The following is a 9,452-nucleotide window of genomic DNA, read 5'->3' on the forward strand; positions in this document are numbered from 1 at the left end:
AAAAAATCAAACAAATAACCAGGTGATTGAAATTATGATCCTTCACCCAGTAACAAAATGTAATTATTCATAGACTTAACATTGCATGGGTATAGCCATCACAATGTAAAGCAGGCCTTGCACTAAAAATGCAAGGTCCACTAATTTGTTTAGGGACTCCTCTCCTAGGCCAAGGGAAAAAAAATAAGATTTTTTTTTTTTTAAAAAGTTAAGTCATATACTTACCTTATGCTCAGCTTCTGCCTGCTTCTCCTAAAACCGATAAGGCTTTGCAGCTATTTTTTCAGCCTTCTTGACCATTTACATGGCTTTTTTTGTCTTCGGCTGCAAAGACTCTTTGCCAGTGCAGGTACATAAGTAAAAACTTTCTTCGTTAAATTTGTATTCAGTTGAATGCTTTTTTTTACAGTTTTCACTAGCACATAATTGTTATTAGATCTGAAGGAAGGATTAAGAAAAGTTGGTTTCATTGACGTCAATCATGTATATTTTTTTTCAGTGGGGAATTAAGTGTTTCCCAGTTTTCAGTGGTTATGTGGTTACTAAGGCGATATGTAAATAGCAGGGGGATTCTCCATAAGGGATTCTTACAATGGTCGTCTCTGTTTTTTAGCTGTTAGGATAGTGATGTATGTTCCTTTATGCTTGAAGCCCACTTCACCATATGTCACCTTGGTAACTGCTGTTTCTGAAAGCAAACTATAGATGCTTGATTTCAGAAATACAAAGAGATATAGATACTGACACAAGAAAATATATATTCACACAAGACACTATATTATCCTAGTTTCCAGAAAACTGTAAAATTCGGAAACTGTAAATTTAAAGAAACAAGTGCTGAACTTTGAAAAAAGTTAAACTACAAAATTCTTTCAAGCTATTAATGTATTTCAAATAGTCTTCGAGGAATCTTTGGGAATATATACAAGTATCATGTTGGCACATTTTTAAATTTGTATATATTTAACATACAGCTTCAGTTATTCCATTGTCCCTCCAACCTATGAGATTACAAAAAATAAATACATTAAATTAAAGCAAACAAAATGTTTAATTTGTTTAATTTGAAGTAGTGCCTCCGATATTTAGGTGTAATTTTTAGCAGGATAACTTAACTTAATTTACTTCCCTATTGATATTTTTTATATGGATTTTTTTTTTTAAACTTAAAGTATATGTAAATCCAGAAAAAAAAACCGAAATGTAAGTGTAATTTTAAAAGACATTTTAATATAGTGTCCCTCCAACCTATGAGATTACAAATAATAAATACATTAAATTAAAGAAAACAAAATGTTTATTTTGACGTAGTGCCTCCGATATTTAGGTGTAATGTTTAGCAGGATAACTTAACTTAATTTACTTCCCTATTAATATTTTTTATATGGATTTTTTTTTTTTAAACTTAAAGTATATGTAAATCCAGAAAATAAAAAAAGAAATGTAAGTGTAATTTTAAAAGACATTTTAATCTTTTTTTAATTTGCAGAATTCATTAAATGAATACCCGCTGATCCTACATGATGGTCCTTGTTCAAGGGTTTCTTAAAGTTTTACAACTTGCTTTTCATGGAAACTACAACAGATAGCAAGGATAACTTGCCACTAATGTGTGGCAGTGTTACATTGTAAGTTGCTGCAAATTTTCACTGGCGAGTTCTAGTTGACACTTTTCTAATTTGTAGCAAATTTGCATGGCAAGTCTCTAGCAAGAACAAAGTTGCAGTGGTGAGTCTACAGCAAGAGCTCTGCAAATCTACAGCATGAAAATTTTGCCACAGTGAACCCTGTGGTGGGATGACTATTGCACAACATAACTGAACCAGAAATGTGCACCAGACTTGCAGAATGCTTTCAAAGAAAGTTGATCTGGAGTCATACAATGCTAAATTGCTGCAATTGTGCAACAAACTTGTGAAGCCTGGCAAGTCTAATAGCTTAGCAAGACATTTTCAAACTTGCAGCACAATTGCCTGCTATCTGGGAAGTGGCTGTTTCAGAACACACAGTGCTAGACTTGTCACCATCAAAAAACCTGCCCTGCAGTCATGTCTGGAGTGTATGTAGACAATGCAGTGGCTGAAAAATGGCTGATGTAGATCAGCACTTACAAGCAGCAAAGGTATAAACAAGAGTTAAAAACAAGCATTTTAAATAAAACAAAAAAAAAAGGTGTTTGTTTAATATTACTGACAGGATACCCTCCCAATGATGAGAACATGTGTCCTGTTAAGGTGTGAGGGGTGGAGTTATAGGTTTCCCCTTCTTTTTTTAGAGAGAAAAAGTGCACTTTTTTGTAAACAATGTGCACATATTAGCAGGCCTGGAATTGAACAAAAAAATAGGCCCGGGTATTATGAACTGACCAGCCAATTTTGCCAGGGACCAGAAGGGGGAGGGGGCGTTCGCAGGGGTGGTTGGTAATGGGATATTCATGGAGTCTGCCCTCTGCAATGTAATGTAAAAGGGACTGCACTGTAAAGGGACACTGTAATGATTACCGATTGACCCATTTACAGTACAGTCCCTTGATATAACAGCGCCCCTTTACATTACAGTGCCCCTTTAGAGCACAGTGCCCCTTGAAGTCATGCCTCCCCTCCCTTTCTCTCTAATCACAGTGCCCCATTTTACTCTCTGCCTCCCCTGCACAGTCCTACCTTTGGCAGGGCAGAGGCAGAATTCAGACTGTGTGTCCTGTCCTGGGTCTCCCACCCCACCAATGATGTCATCCTATCAGTAGGGCAGGAGACAGGATGAGCTGCAGATATGGATCACATTAACAAGTGGGTGAAAGACTCTTACTCTCTGTGCATATCTCCAGCTCCTCTCGCCCCCTGCTTTGCAGATAGGATGACATTGTTGCATTGTTGGTGGAGTGGGAGAACCGAGAGAAGAGACACAGGCATGCCTGCATATCGGGAGGTGAGTAGTGACTGTGGTCTGTGTAACTGCTTACCTACTAGTAATCAACAGGCCCCTCTTGTAAGTATATCCGACCTGGTGGCCCCAGCTCACCAGGTAAATGCCTGGTGTGCTCTATGGCCAGTCTGGGCCAGCTTATTAGTGTTCAGTCCTTCTCCCTATGTGAATGAGCAAGGGATACATAGCTAGGACACGTGACATCACCACGCACGAGGACTGCAGTCATTTTGTTGGTTAGAAACGTTCTCATGGTTTGTGGTGACATGTTGATTTAACCTTTGTCTTTTGTGAGTATTCTGGTAGTTTTTAATAAATGCTCAATTGTTTATAATATGAGGCATAAGGCATTTCTGTTCTCCTTCATGTGTATATATATATATATATATATATATATATATATATATATATATATATATATATATATGTATATATGTTGCGGTGCCCAATCCTTTGGAGTGACCAATTCAGAAGATCGGTGATCCACAACTGAGGGTAAGAGGCTATGTGTGCTGTGGTGCAGCTGGAGGATTCTTTCAACACACTTTTGCATAATTGTACACACCTGAGGTGCCTTCTTCAACCCAGAATATAATTATTTGGCCTTTGAATGACTTTTATTGATTATCTGAAAGCCCTGCATTATATATCTTTATACATAGTGCCCCTTGTTACTGATTACAAAAAATGTAACTAGTAAATAAAAACACATACACCATAAAAATAAAGTAAATCACATTGTCCCGCAATGTAGCTCCGGCGCCAATCACGATTAGCCACACCTGAGACCCCGCCACTCTCCCATAACTAGGATGACAGTTCCCCCAGTCAAACAGAGCAGCCAGGGATCCTAAGGGATGTTATTAGCAAATATGATTATGAGCAAGTGAGTAACTTATATAGTGCTAACAAATTTGAACTGAATTGCCTCAAGGCGCCTCAAATTTGGTCAATGATGTCACTCTGGATCACTTGCCCCATTTCCAGTAGGGAATTGTCATTTGTGGCAGTAGTTTGCAACTCCATGTCCAGGTTGAGAGCATAACCCAATGCATGTTATTTAAGGATTTGAACTTTTTAATGTTGCCCTTTAAGTTGCAATTAAAAAATCTGCACCTTGGTACATGTCCTCCTTGTCCTGCTACCCATTTCATGGAAGATTTTTCCCATCACTTCCTGTTGTGTGACAACTGTAACTGGGACAGAAAATAAGGGAACAGCTTCCTAACGAGACACAGATGGCAATACAGACAGAGGTTGCAACTTATTTCCCCTCTATCCAAATAAAGCCAGGCTTAAACTAACATCAATAATTTCTCACTTTTGTAAAGAGCTAATATCAGCGAGGAATAAAGGAAATATTGTGTGGCTCAGGAAAGGTAAATCAATTATGTCATTAAAATATTATACATTAATACCCCCTTAAAGCTACTATACAAAATGTTGCTTTCATTATGTACTTTTTTAGGAGATGTAAACAGGGAAAGCTGGAGTTTATTACTGCAGTTTATTGATGGTGTTTTTGGATGTTAACCTTATTTTCTATACTCTCCATTCCTGAACTTTACAAAATAATTTTATTTTTAATTTCTAGTCATTTGTAAAGCTAGCCTTACCTTTTTTCTGTACAATGGATGACAGGCCATACTGTTCTTTGTCCATTAACCATTTTTTCATTAAAACAGAACTCAATCAACACTGACTATTTTAAAGCGGAGTCTAACCCACATTTTTTTTTTTTTTTTAAATACACCCGTGATGTTTTACATGAAACCAATATTAATATGTTATTGTATGCCAAGCCACTGTTTTTTCTTTTTTTTTCTTGAGGTAAACTAATCTTTATATTATTTTTCCAGCGCGCTCCCATCTTAACTGTAGGCATGTGAATCCCACTTGTATCTTCTTCCAGGATAAGGTGCTGCTGGCCACCCAGCATGCACCTCCAGATCTGGCGCATATGCACAAACTGCAAAGGCGCATTGCACGCATTGTGGTTCAGGTTGCCATAGCAATGGCGACGTCGGAGGAAGTTCCCGTCCCATTGCTATGACAACCTGTCACTCAAGGCTAAACCCCCCAGAAGGAAGATGACACTTATCGCCGCCTTGTATCGCATCATTTCCTGTTTGGAAATAACGGGATGATACCAGGCGGTGATGCCCACTGACTCCTGGGAATAATGACACACATCTCTCAGAAGCCAGTGCACCACTGCAAATTACATAACACTTTAGATGCCTCTTTTTGCAGCTAAAGTACTGTTGCAGCTTGATGATCAGGCTCATGTTTTTTCAGTAGGGAAGGGAAAGTAGAGAGGAAAATGTACAGTTATGTCCTATATTGAACAAAAAGGAAAAAATAAAAAAGCTTTATGCAGTTTATATATATAAAAAAAAAAATTGAATTGACAGTGACATTTTTGGAAATTTCTTTACAACAAAAGCAAAAATTATGTCAGAAACAGAAAATGGCAAACAATAAGGAAAACAATACTACTACTACTACTACTACTACCACTACTAATTATAATATAACTGATATTTTTGCTCCATTAAAGCCAAAATGTTCTTTAATTACTTAGAGATTGCCCGCTGCATATACAGTATACTGCGACAGGGCGGCTCTTTAGTACGAAACAACGTACATGTACGTTGTTTCGTGCATGAGATACTGTAGGCACGCTCACGCCCGCTGCATGCCTGGGGAGCCAATCCACACAATCGCTCCACAGCAAGGAAAATCCCTGTTCTGACAGAGGAGAACACTGAGATCGTCTGTTCCTATTGATCAGGAACATCAATCTCTGTGTTGTTTCAGACAGTCCATCCCCCACACAGTTAGAACACACTCCAGGGAACACATTTAACCTTTTGATCGCCCCTGATGTTAACCCCTTCCATGCCAGTGTCATTTATACAGTGATACGTACACCTGTGCCCCTATAGCAAACTGCTTGCTATGGGGGCACATGTAGAAAAGGAGGAGTGGAAAGAGCTGGAGTGGGACCCTAGAAGAGGAGGATTAGGGCTGCACTGTGTAATACCATTGCACAGAGCAGGTAAGTATAACATGTTTATTATTTTAATTAAAACAATGTTTGCCTTTAGAACCACTTCAAAACTCAGGTCAGTTTTTTGGCCATCTGTGTCCCAATAGAAAATGTAACTTTACTTTCTATCCTTTAGTCACAACAAGAAGTGAGGGATAGCTCTTCTTATACAGTTATCAATGTGGAATAGGAATCTTCCCTAGCAAATTTCCCCATGATCCTTCTTGTAGTGACAACTCACAAACATTTGAATCTCTCATCACTTTCAGTCCAGGTGACAGTTGTCACCATGGCTAATTGAAAGTGTAAATTTCCCTGGTAGGGGCATAGACAAAAAATAAAAACTTGACAGAAGTTTTTACCACTCTATCCACCAAAAAAGTTAATCTTTTCATTAAAACGAGGGAAAAAAACTAAAAAAAGAGAGATGTTTGTGTAGCAGAGGGTAGGAGGGGTGGAGAGGAGGCAAGTTTGTTTTGAAGGTTAAGATCCACTTGAGGTTTTTGTACACACCATCGCCGCATCGGTCTCGCAGCAGGGGTTCGCGGTTCGTGCTGGTTCACCTGAAACAGACCAAAAGACGCACAAAATGCACCGAACCTGCTGCGTACATATGTGATATGCATTAAAAAGGGGATTAACTCCAGGGATAAAGCAATAATTCTCCCACTCTGCAAGGCTTTGGTCCGGCCACACTTGGAGTATGCTGTCCAGTTCTGGGCTCCAGTCCTCAGGAAGGATGTACTGGAAATGGAGAGAGTACAAAGTATGGCAACGGAGCTAATAAAGGGTCTGGAGGATATTAGATATGAGGAAAGGTTGTGAGCACTGAACATATCCTCTCTGGAGAAGAGACGCTTGAGAGGGGATAGGTTTCAATTTACAAATACCGTACTGGTGACCCTACAATAGGGATAAAACTTTTTTGCGGAAGGGAGTTTAATAAGACACATGGCCACTCATTTGAATTAGAAGAAAAGAGATTTAACCTTAAACTGCGTAGGGTGCTCTTTACTTTAAGAGCGGCAATGATGTGGAATTCCCTTCCACAGGTGGTGGTCTCAGCGGGGAGCATCGAAAGTTTCAAAAAACGATTAGATAAGCACCTGAACGATCACAACATACAGGGATATACAATGTAATACTGACATATAATCATTGATTATTAATTACAATTGTCCTTGGGTCATCTATACCCTAGTTAACAAAGTGCCACATCCTACTAGTAAGTGGAATAGAATTTTGGAAAAAAATTACTTTATAGGCACATAAAAAAAATGTAATACATTTTAATATTTCACAACATATCACATGTACACATAATGCATCAAAAAAATAGATAGAGATACACAAAGATGAAGAACAAGGCCAAAGTGGTTGATCCCCAGGAGAAAACTTATTAAATATGTAGAAAACTTGCTGCGGGGGGTATAGACGATATTGGAACCCATGCTGAGTATACAGTATTTTTGGGGTATGTCCACGAGGACATACCCCGAAAATACTGTATACTCAGCGTGGGTTCCAATATCGACTATACTCTCGCAGCAAGTTTTCTACATATTACAATGTATTACATTTTTTATGTGCCTATAAAGTCAAATTTTCCAAAAAAAAACTCTATTCCAACTGACATAAAATCACACACATAGGTTGGACGTGATGGACTTCTGTCTCTTTTCAACCTCACCTACTATGTAACTACATAGAGAGACAGTCAAAATAAAACTATTTCTATTGCAAACTGAATGCGTTGATCTCGCATCCAATTCACAATGGTGTGAACCCAGCCTTAACGATAGTTACACTTGTGTGTAAACAAACCTTTAATCGCATAAATTGTATAAAACAATACAATTATATTAGTTCACATTTTAAATTTAAAGATTACTTTTATGTATATATTTTTCTGTGTGAAACTTGTATACAGTACTGCCATTTTTCACAAGAAACATAAAGCTAAAGAAATTCTCAGGAGGAAAAAAAAAGACCTGTTACATTCCAAACATTCTCACAGGATGCCGATGACACCAAAACTGTATGCACATCAAATACTCATCAAGACACATCTTCCAAAGACTGACCAAGGAGACAGCAAATTTTCTTAACCATGTGTTGATTTTGATTCAACTTTTGACAACATGATGTCAATTAACTACAAGTCTTTGATGATTTTGAAAAAAAATATCCCTTTGCCTTTTGATATTTTTTTTCTTTTGACTTTTATGGCTGTTTATGTTTCTTTGTTCTTTAACCACCTTAGCATTAACCCTGAGCAATACTTAAGCCTCGTACACACGATCAGTCCATCTGATGAGAACGGTCCGAAGGACCGTTGTCATCGGTTAACCGATGAAGCTGACTGATGGTCCGTCTTGCCTACACACCATCAGTTAAAAAAACAATCCTGTCAGAACGCGGTGACGTAAAACACAACAACGTGCTGAAAAAAACAAAGTTCAATGCTTCCAAGCATGCATCTACTTAATTCTGAGCATGCGCGGGTTTTTAACCGATGCTTTTGCATACTAACGATCGGTTTTGACCTATCGGTTACCAGTCCATCGGTTAAATTTTAAAGCAAGTTCTCATTTCTTTGACCGAAGGTTAAATAACCTATGGGGCCTACACATGATCGGTTTGGACTGATGGAAACGGGGTCCTTCAGACCATTTTCATTGGATGGACTGATCGTGTGTACGAGGCCTTAGGCTCAGAATTCCATGTAAAAATGGCTAGTTCCATGCGTACTTAGGCTCACTATTTTTACATATTAACCTGGGACCGAGTAACCCCTGGGATAGACTCTAATAAGGACAGCAGAGAAGAGGGACACCAGTTTGCTGACCCTCCCACTTTGTTGTGAGCTCTGCTCTTAGGCCCCATACACACGAGAGGATTTATCCGCAGATACGGTCCAGCGGACCGTTTCCACGGATAAATCCTCTCAAAGATTTCCGCAGATTTCGATGCGATGGAGTGTACACACCATCGCATTGAAATCCGCGCGGAAATCCTCTGCCGATGACGTGTCGCGCCGTCGCCGCGATTATGACGCGGCGACGGGCGCGACGCTGTCGTATAAGGAATTCCACGCATGCGTCAAATCATTACGACGCGTGCGGGGAATCCCTTTGGACGAATGGATCCGGTAAGTCTGTACAGACGAGCGGATCCATCCGTTGGAATGGATTCCAGCAGATGGATTTGTTGTGCATCACAGCAAATATCCGATCTGCTGGAATCCATCCCAGAGGAGATTTCTCCGCGGAAACAGATCCGCTGGCGTGTACACACCATAGGATCTATCCGCAGAAACCCATTTGCTGGGATTTATCTGCGGATGGATTCTATCGTGTGTACGGGGCCTTAGTGTTTCCAGGTTTATGGACCAGCACACACAAAATGTGACATTTGTATGGTATCTATTTATTTCAATTTTTCCAAACCTTTTTTCAGTCAAGGCACCCTTTAAAAT

This window comes from Rana temporaria, chromosome 2 (genome assembly GCF_905171775.1).
Source record: "Rana temporaria chromosome 2, aRanTem1.1, whole genome shotgun sequence".
In the NCBI taxonomy this organism is placed as follows: domain Eukaryota; kingdom Metazoa; phylum Chordata; class Amphibia; order Anura; family Ranidae; genus Rana; species Rana temporaria.